The sequence below is a fragment of the Ixodes scapularis genome, unplaced genomic scaffold (genome assembly GCF_016920785.2).
Source record: "Ixodes scapularis isolate PalLabHiFi unplaced genomic scaffold, ASM1692078v2 PGA_scaffold8__174_contigs__length_109621045, whole genome shotgun sequence".
Taxonomy (NCBI): Eukaryota; Metazoa; Arthropoda; class Arachnida; order Ixodida; family Ixodidae; genus Ixodes; species Ixodes scapularis.
The window spans coordinates 50,532,791-50,540,592 of NW_024609883.1; positions in this window are offsets into that span (position 1 = coordinate 50,532,791).

Below are 7,802 nucleotides of genomic sequence, written 5' to 3' on the forward strand. Positions count from 1 at the left end.
GATTTTTCTACTTTTGCTAAATACTACTTAGAACCACTCCCTAACGTTAATAACTGAATAAACTTGCCTTAGTTGTTCTTTCTAGGCAATGGCAGTCGCCAATAAAATTCGAAAAATATGAGCATCCTCTATCCCCTCAACTCGGAGCCAGAACAAGCGGCCAGGTGGCCTGGTGCCTATCCTATACCTTCAACGTTAATCATACCCACGTGCTGGGGTTGACAAAGTAGAGAACCCGTGCTGGGGCTCAGGCATTGTCCGAGTTGGGCTATCCTGATCACCTCAGTGGTTGGACACGAGCCATAACCCGAGTGCCCGCCGAGGCATTGATTGTTACGAGCTGAAGTCGAGTGCTCACGTAATTCTCGTGCAATCCATGAGCCGCGCTCGACTGCCGAGAGTCGGGTGATTTCGATTCCGCAATCACGTTACCCAGCTTTGTGAAGGCAGGACTGAAAGAAGCAGTCCCCTTTTACTTTCGCGATTTCACAATTTCACCGCGACAAAGATGTTTCCGAATCAGTGGCGGCCTGTGAGAATATACAGGGTGTCACAAAAAAAAAATTTACACGGTCTTTTTTACCGCAAAAATAAACTAGGCCTCGCCGAACCCTCATTCGCCGCCCAAAGGTAACGCTAGAGGTCACAACCAGATGCCAAAGTTTCAGCCCCATCCGATAAGTTAATCAAACGTTATTAGTGATTTTCTGAAAATCTCAATGGGAAAATGGAGCCCATTTTCGCCCGTTTTCGGTTTCTGGTGTCATAGAGCCCCATGTGTTTGAAAACTCCGTCGGCCGCCATTTTCCCATTGAACTTTTCAGAAAATCGCTTATAACTTTTGATTAAGTTATCGGATCGGCCTGAAACTTTGGCATCTGGTTGTGACGTCTAGCTCTACCTTTGGGCGGAGAATGAGCGTTCGGCGAGGCCTAGTTTATTTTTGCGGTAAAAAAGACCGTGTAAATTTTCTTTTGTGACACCCTGTACTTGTGCCAGGCTGGGACCAGTACGCACCGGCAAGGTTCATGAACGTTCCAACCCGATAACGTTTCTTGACCCCTTTAAAGGGGCCGTGAAATGATTTTAATGTTAAAAGAATCTGGTGCGTCTCACTTTCGTTTTGAGTTTTTAAAATGTCTCGAGTGTCCGGAGAAATCACGAAGAGGTAAGGGGACTATTTTCTGTCCAGCAGCCTTTTGTGTCGGCCAAGAAAACTACTCGCGGGGTGTGAACTGGTTGAAAGTGTATTGAGTTAGCAAGCTCAGTAAGGGTCTGCTCGATTTTAGGCTAATTGTTTTAAATGTTGTCGTGAAAACGTGAACAGACGCGTCAAAAGCCTGAGATTGTTGACTTTTATTACGCGAAGTTTTAGAGGCGCCATCTACCCGAAGCTCAGAAAAGCGCTCCCCCCACTTCCCATAGCCAGCGACACGAGACTGAATGTCTCCGGGTGCCCCCCCTCGAGACGGTTTTCCGGCCGCAAACCGGAAAACGGTGCGTAATTGAGTGGCGCATCAAACTTAAATCTGTTTCACCTTTCTTTTTTTTTTTTTTTTTGAAACAAAAACTAAGGCATCTAGTTAAAAATCGTTTACCATGATGTTTATTGTAAAACGCCTCCCCGCGACTAGGGGAGGAGTAGTGAGGTGCTTTCCTTGACTCCTTCGCAATATGAAGCGGCAGATCTTGACCCACAATGGATCTCTTGACTCGTGTCTGTCGAGTCAAGAGATCCAACGCGTCGAAAGATTTATTATTGGACCTTCTGACTCGTTGGACCTTTTGATTCGTTGCACCTCTTAATTGACTCGCTGTGGATCTTTTGACTCGTTGGATCTCTTGGCTCGTTGGACCTCTTGACCCACATTGAATCTTTTGACTCGTGCATGGCGAGTCAAAAGATCCAACGAGTCAAAAGATCCATTATTGGACCTTTTGACTCGTGTATCTTTTGACTCGTGTATCTTTTGACTCGTTGGATCTCTTGACCAGAAGCGGTACTTGACGGGTGTCAGTAAGCCCTCTCCGGAATGGTGTCAAGATAAGCCTTTTCCGCAAATGTTTGGCGCTATTTTTCAGGTAATCAAGAAATCGGGACAAATTTATGATGACCTTTTAACAAAGCTTTACGAAGTGCCTTCGTTGTAAACGAAGGCGGAGCATAATTACGGCGTGTTACGAATAAAACGCTGTGCTACCTCCGGCTTCACAATGATAGTAACGGCGAATGGAGAGAGCAAGTCGCCTGCTTCTTGCTCAGGGACTACGGTGACGTCATAACGACGCCGAGTCCTGATTGGTTTTGATTAAAACAATAGTGGGTAGACCTCAATGCTAGATGCCTTGAGGTCTACCCACTATTCTTTTTTCAATCGGCCAATAAGAACTCGGCGTTGTTCTGACGTCACCGCAAACCCTGTGCAAGAAGCAGACGAATTTACACTCCGCATACGTTCATGGAATGCTTCCGAAGCTGCTGGATAGCGCAATAACTACATATCCGCATAGGAAAGTCCTGATAAGACCAATTGCCTTCATGCCGCGTGTGGTCTCTTAGGGGCGCATATTGGGGTACAAAATTTCTACAAAATTTGGGGACGTCCTTGAAACTAACCTGCAATGAAGGATACCAAGCTTTACTAGAATAAGGAGTATTTTATCCTCGTTCACAAATCCAAAACGCGTGCACATCTGCAAGCGAAGGCATGCGTATCTGTGAGGCATGGCCAATAGTCTGCGAGCGGGAAGAGACTTGGCACGGCAGAGGGTCGAGCTCAAGAGGAGAGGTGGTAGTGCGTGAAGGTTGGAGTGCACGAAGAGGTGGTGGACTCCAACCGAATGTTTTATTTCAGGGCTCCCCGTTTGTGAGTGTGTGGGTGGGTGAGGTGCCGGGGAGGCATCACCAAGGGCACCTAAGCTCACAAGAAGTTCCCCGTGCCAACGAGAGAGGCAAGCGTTCACGTCACAACCTTCGCCCGTCAACACATTTGTATATGAATTTATTTTAGCTTCTGTTCTCTTCACTCTTGGTGTCTATTTTTGGCTTGTTGAATCACGCTCAAGCACAGATGTAGATTTTTTTTGGTTGGGAGCTTAAGTACCACTTTTATTCTGGGTAGCAGACATGTTAGTACATCAGGACATCTGTACTGTTTGCTTTTGCTTTTGCATGCAATGCCAGCGCGTTGGAAACGCAGATAACAGATTTGAATCCTTGAGATTCAAATCTGTTATCTGTGACCTTGAGAACAAAAAATAGATAATACAAAAACGTAAACAAACTTCCGTCTTTTTTTATTTGCGTGCATTTTCTGTTTTTCTTCTCTTTTAGTGTGCGGGTAATTACATTTTAAGAAAAATCTTCCTTTTTTCTCTTTTCTTAAACCTCTACCTTAATCCGCCCATAAAGGCATTGATTGTTCCGTCAGCTATAGGACAATTTGATTTGTACCGCATCTGTGGCGCCATCCTTGCTTATCGTGGCCTGTAGTGGTTCTGCATAACAGTGTACAGTTTATTGGGAATTGAAGCCGAAATGAAAACCCGTTATATAACTGAATGCCGCTTTTTATAACCTTTAATTATATTCAGTGCCCAGTCAAGGAGTGAGTAGGTCCCCCGCTTCCAGCACGATCACTTCGCCTGTTTTTTGAGGGTGTGGTCGGCTGATGCGGAGGACATGGAACAGTAACGCCTCTAGCGGTATGATTCAGCTGTGTGGGCAACAATCCGAATTTTCTTGTTTGTTGTTGATCTGAGAAATCGAAGGTGACGTTTCGAAGGTCACTCCTCGTGCGACCAAAGCACTGGTCAAAGCGAAGCGCTTTGACCGTGCCAGGCAAAGTTCAATTTCTTTCTTATGGTGTGTTAGTAAACACCGGGCTGTTAGACAAGAAGCTCGATAAAAGTGACTCCTGTAGTTTGGTCTCCTACCCAATAGAGGATTGAAACATATTGGCTTTATTTATTTATATCGTCACATACACTGTGGAGGAAAATGGGCGGCTTCTTTCACTAAGACTTTTCACACAAGGTGTTTATAGCGGTGACTCTTCTTTCCTCCCATCTACTCTTCCATGTTTTTAGATTCTTCTTCACGTCATCAGGACATCTCTATACAAAAAGAAGTGGTTTCTTTTAGGGAGATGAGATATAAGTTAAAGATTGTGTTTATTATTCTGGTTCTATATATCGCACGACATAGAACCCATATATTGGAAGTTTTATTTGAACAGTCGTACACACACAAACATTTTTTTTAGATTTTAATGCATATTTTAAAAATACTTGTAAAATTATAAAACAAACACAACGACCGCGGCTACTGTTACAACTACTCTTGCTATCCTTACTATTATTAATATTTATAAAATTTTTATTGCAAATTTTTCTCCTCGTAAAAACACTAGGCGAATACAGCTTGATTCGCCCTGAACCTCAGCGGCACACAAATGAAATGGCAAGACACATGTTTGACGAAACGCTGGATGGACTTTACGACACGGTGAAAAGATGGCTGAAATGAACCAGGAGCCAGTCAAACATATATGACCTTTTTTTAACGCACGTGTCACCATATAAACACCAGTGACGCAGTGTATGCTGGCGCCTCTTTGCATTGCGTCATCATTCCGACACACGAGATGATTTGTCACGCATATGTCCTCGTGTGTGCCACTTGTTAACGGTGCCTCATGTTGCGCCACCGTCGTACTCAGCACATGGAGCACTGTCAAGCAAACGCACATCATCTGTAATGTAGAATCCACTGCAAATGTGTTCTTTATGCTTTTCTCTATTCTCAGGTAGAAACAATGCGGGGCGATCATTCGGCGTCAAGAGTTATCACCTTTTTTGTTTATTTTCGTTGGCACTCGCGCCGTCGCGACAACGGGGCACGCTGCACTAACGGCTGCCGCTGTTACTATCGCCAAATCTTTTGGACAAATATAGACCTTTTTCACAAGGGCGTCGCCATCTTGAATTCTCGTCACTTCCAGTATGGGCATTGGGCGAAAACATTGTTTTGCCGTCATTTAGGACATACACGTAACCGTCACCCATTCTCGTTTTGCCTCCCCTCTATTTTTTTCTATTTGCAGGTTGAAACGTTCCGATATTTTTTCGTCGCCCATACCGGATATGCCTACTTGGCGGTCGGGGGCGAGAGTAAGCGGAAGAGGTCTATAGTGGGGAAACTGGATTGGCGCATAGATCACGTGACGTCAATTTTTTCTGCTAAATTTAGCGGGGAAGCTGTTTTTGTCTGTAGGGCTCATAACGTCAGGTCGCGTTACATCTATTTGCCCGCCAAATTTAGCGGGGAAAGGGAATTGGTGCATAGCTCGTGACATTATTGTTCTGCTAAATTTAGCTGGGAAACTGAATTGGTGCATAGATCACTTGTCAATTTTTTCTGCCAAATTTAGAGGGGAAATTGAATTCGTGCATAGATCACGAGACGTTAATTTCTCCGCTAAATTGAGCAGGGAGCTTGAATTCGTCTGCCGGTCCCGGGGAAACTTAATTCGTTTACGCTCACGCCGTCGCGAAACTGGGGAGACGGACCTGTAAGGCCTCATGCACACAGCCGGATCCTCGCCCCGTCCCGGCGCAACGCCGTCAGCGCCGTGGCGAAATCGGGACGGTGCAAGGACGGTGGAGTGTTCGAACGAGCGGCGACGGAGCTGCTGACGGTGGCTTTGTGAATGGGTGGAATCTGGATGATGTGAAACCTTTCTGCCCCTTTCAGTGCACATAAACTTGCAGTGCGTAGTTTTGTTTTCCGGGTGTTTTTTGGGGCTCCGGAGAGACGGTAATAGGCTCTAATCAGTTTTGATCGCCTAAGGAAAGCGGTGATGACTACAGAATTGTTTCATCGAAAGTAATTTTCAGCTAACTCGCATGCCTCGACCATGCGACTTATCTGTCCGCGAAATCGAGCTTTTGTCCGTATCCGCGTTTAAAAAACAGCTCCAGTCGTCTGCTCAATCAAGAACACAGGCTGCAGAAAAATTACGAAAATTAAGCAAGCACTTCTTGAGCCAAGGACCATGTTAACCCGACGGCGCCCTGCTATGCAGCCGATGCTCGTATTTGAATTCAGGTTTTAGTAGCAATCGAGAAGTCATTTTGACGAGCGATTTATATATTATATAACGTACAAGGTCCCACTAAAGCGATATCAGTATATTCTTCGGGTTGAAATATGAGCTTAGTTGACTAGCTATTAAGTGAACTGCTGAATAAAAGTATATTTGACAGACAGAAAGATACTACTTAAACTCAGCTAAATGGTTCTAGCCGGTAGCACGGAGACGAATGCGGACAAACTGAGAAGAGGCTTCATCGGAGATCCACGCAGAACCTCTCTGCATTGAACTTGACTTCGAATCCTGAATGGAGAAAATTAGTATTCTTTGTGACCGCTCAACCTGAGCAATGTAGACGTATATTGCTGCTGGCTTCGACGGGGGTATAATATAAATATTGGAGGCGCGACACATCATAACGCCGTGACAGCTTCTAACTTTGCGAGACGCGCCCTCACCTTTTGAAAGCAGATAATTTCCCTCATTAATCGTATGCAGCGAGCAGGTTTTTCTGAATGAAGTAATTGCGAAATCAGCCCCACTCCTTCAGTGCGGACTAGAGGCTTTTTCGGCGAAAAGCAGCCAAGATGAATAGCCAACGCACCGACCGTCGTGGGCAACTCAAACTTGAAGATAATCGAACACAACCAAACTCAAGAAAAGCAGCTATCAAAGCTTCCCATTCACTTGACTGCAACATTGGTTTTCCCTCCAGTGAAACACCTCGTCTGTCGTCCTCAGTCCACTGTTCTACGTCCTTATAAAGAAACCACTTATTAGTTACCAAGTAGTCCTCAATTTGAATGTGATTCGAGACAGACAAGAAATCAAAACGTTTTTTCCGTGATTCCTCCCCATCAAAGAGCCCGAAAGCACGCGACCGTGTGTTGTGGAGTAAACGGGCTTTCAAACACGCGATAAAAGGAAACAATCTACTGAGGCTTTACCACACTAATGAACACTCAGGAAAACTTAAGAAATTTTCGGACCTTCGTCAAATTACATTGTTCGCCATTGCGCCGACAACACGTGTCCGCGAAAGCCACCAGTAACGCGGAGGGGCGCAAAGCGACCTGGTCCGGCTGGTTCCCGGTTTTCCCGCTTGGTGGCGTCTGTTTTGCTGGAGTCGCGAATAACCGATATAACCCGCTATTTCGCGCGCAATTTCCCACTTTGATTGATCCCTACCACCAATATTGTAACCCCCCTATTTGTGACTACTTTGTGGCAGCGTCGATCACCAAATGCAGTGGACGATCGGCGTCAATGGGCGCCGCCATAACTGTGTTGTTCCTTGTAGCTTGCGTTTGTGTCGGTGATAACGATCTTGCATGTTTGAAAACGTTTTATTTGTCTCTACGTTTCGAAACAGAAACAACAAGACCCACTACAACACGTTTCACATCAGTCACTCCTTACGCCAGATTTCTTCCCCGATGATCGACCATCGTATTTTCTTTCTGTTGCTGTTCTTTTTTTTAAATCGCATTTACGTTTAACGCAAAGGAACCGATGTGGTCTCACCATTTCGAGTAGGAACTCAGCGGTATATCCAAATTTCTATATGCCCGTAGTTCAAGAGCCGTAAACATCACACAACGCGCCCGCCGTCCCGCAACTTCCGAAAAAAAGCTTTGTTGGCTTCGTCGTTGGGGCACGCACGGTACGGTCAATACCTTCTCCCGCGGCCATGCCGAGGGTCACCCA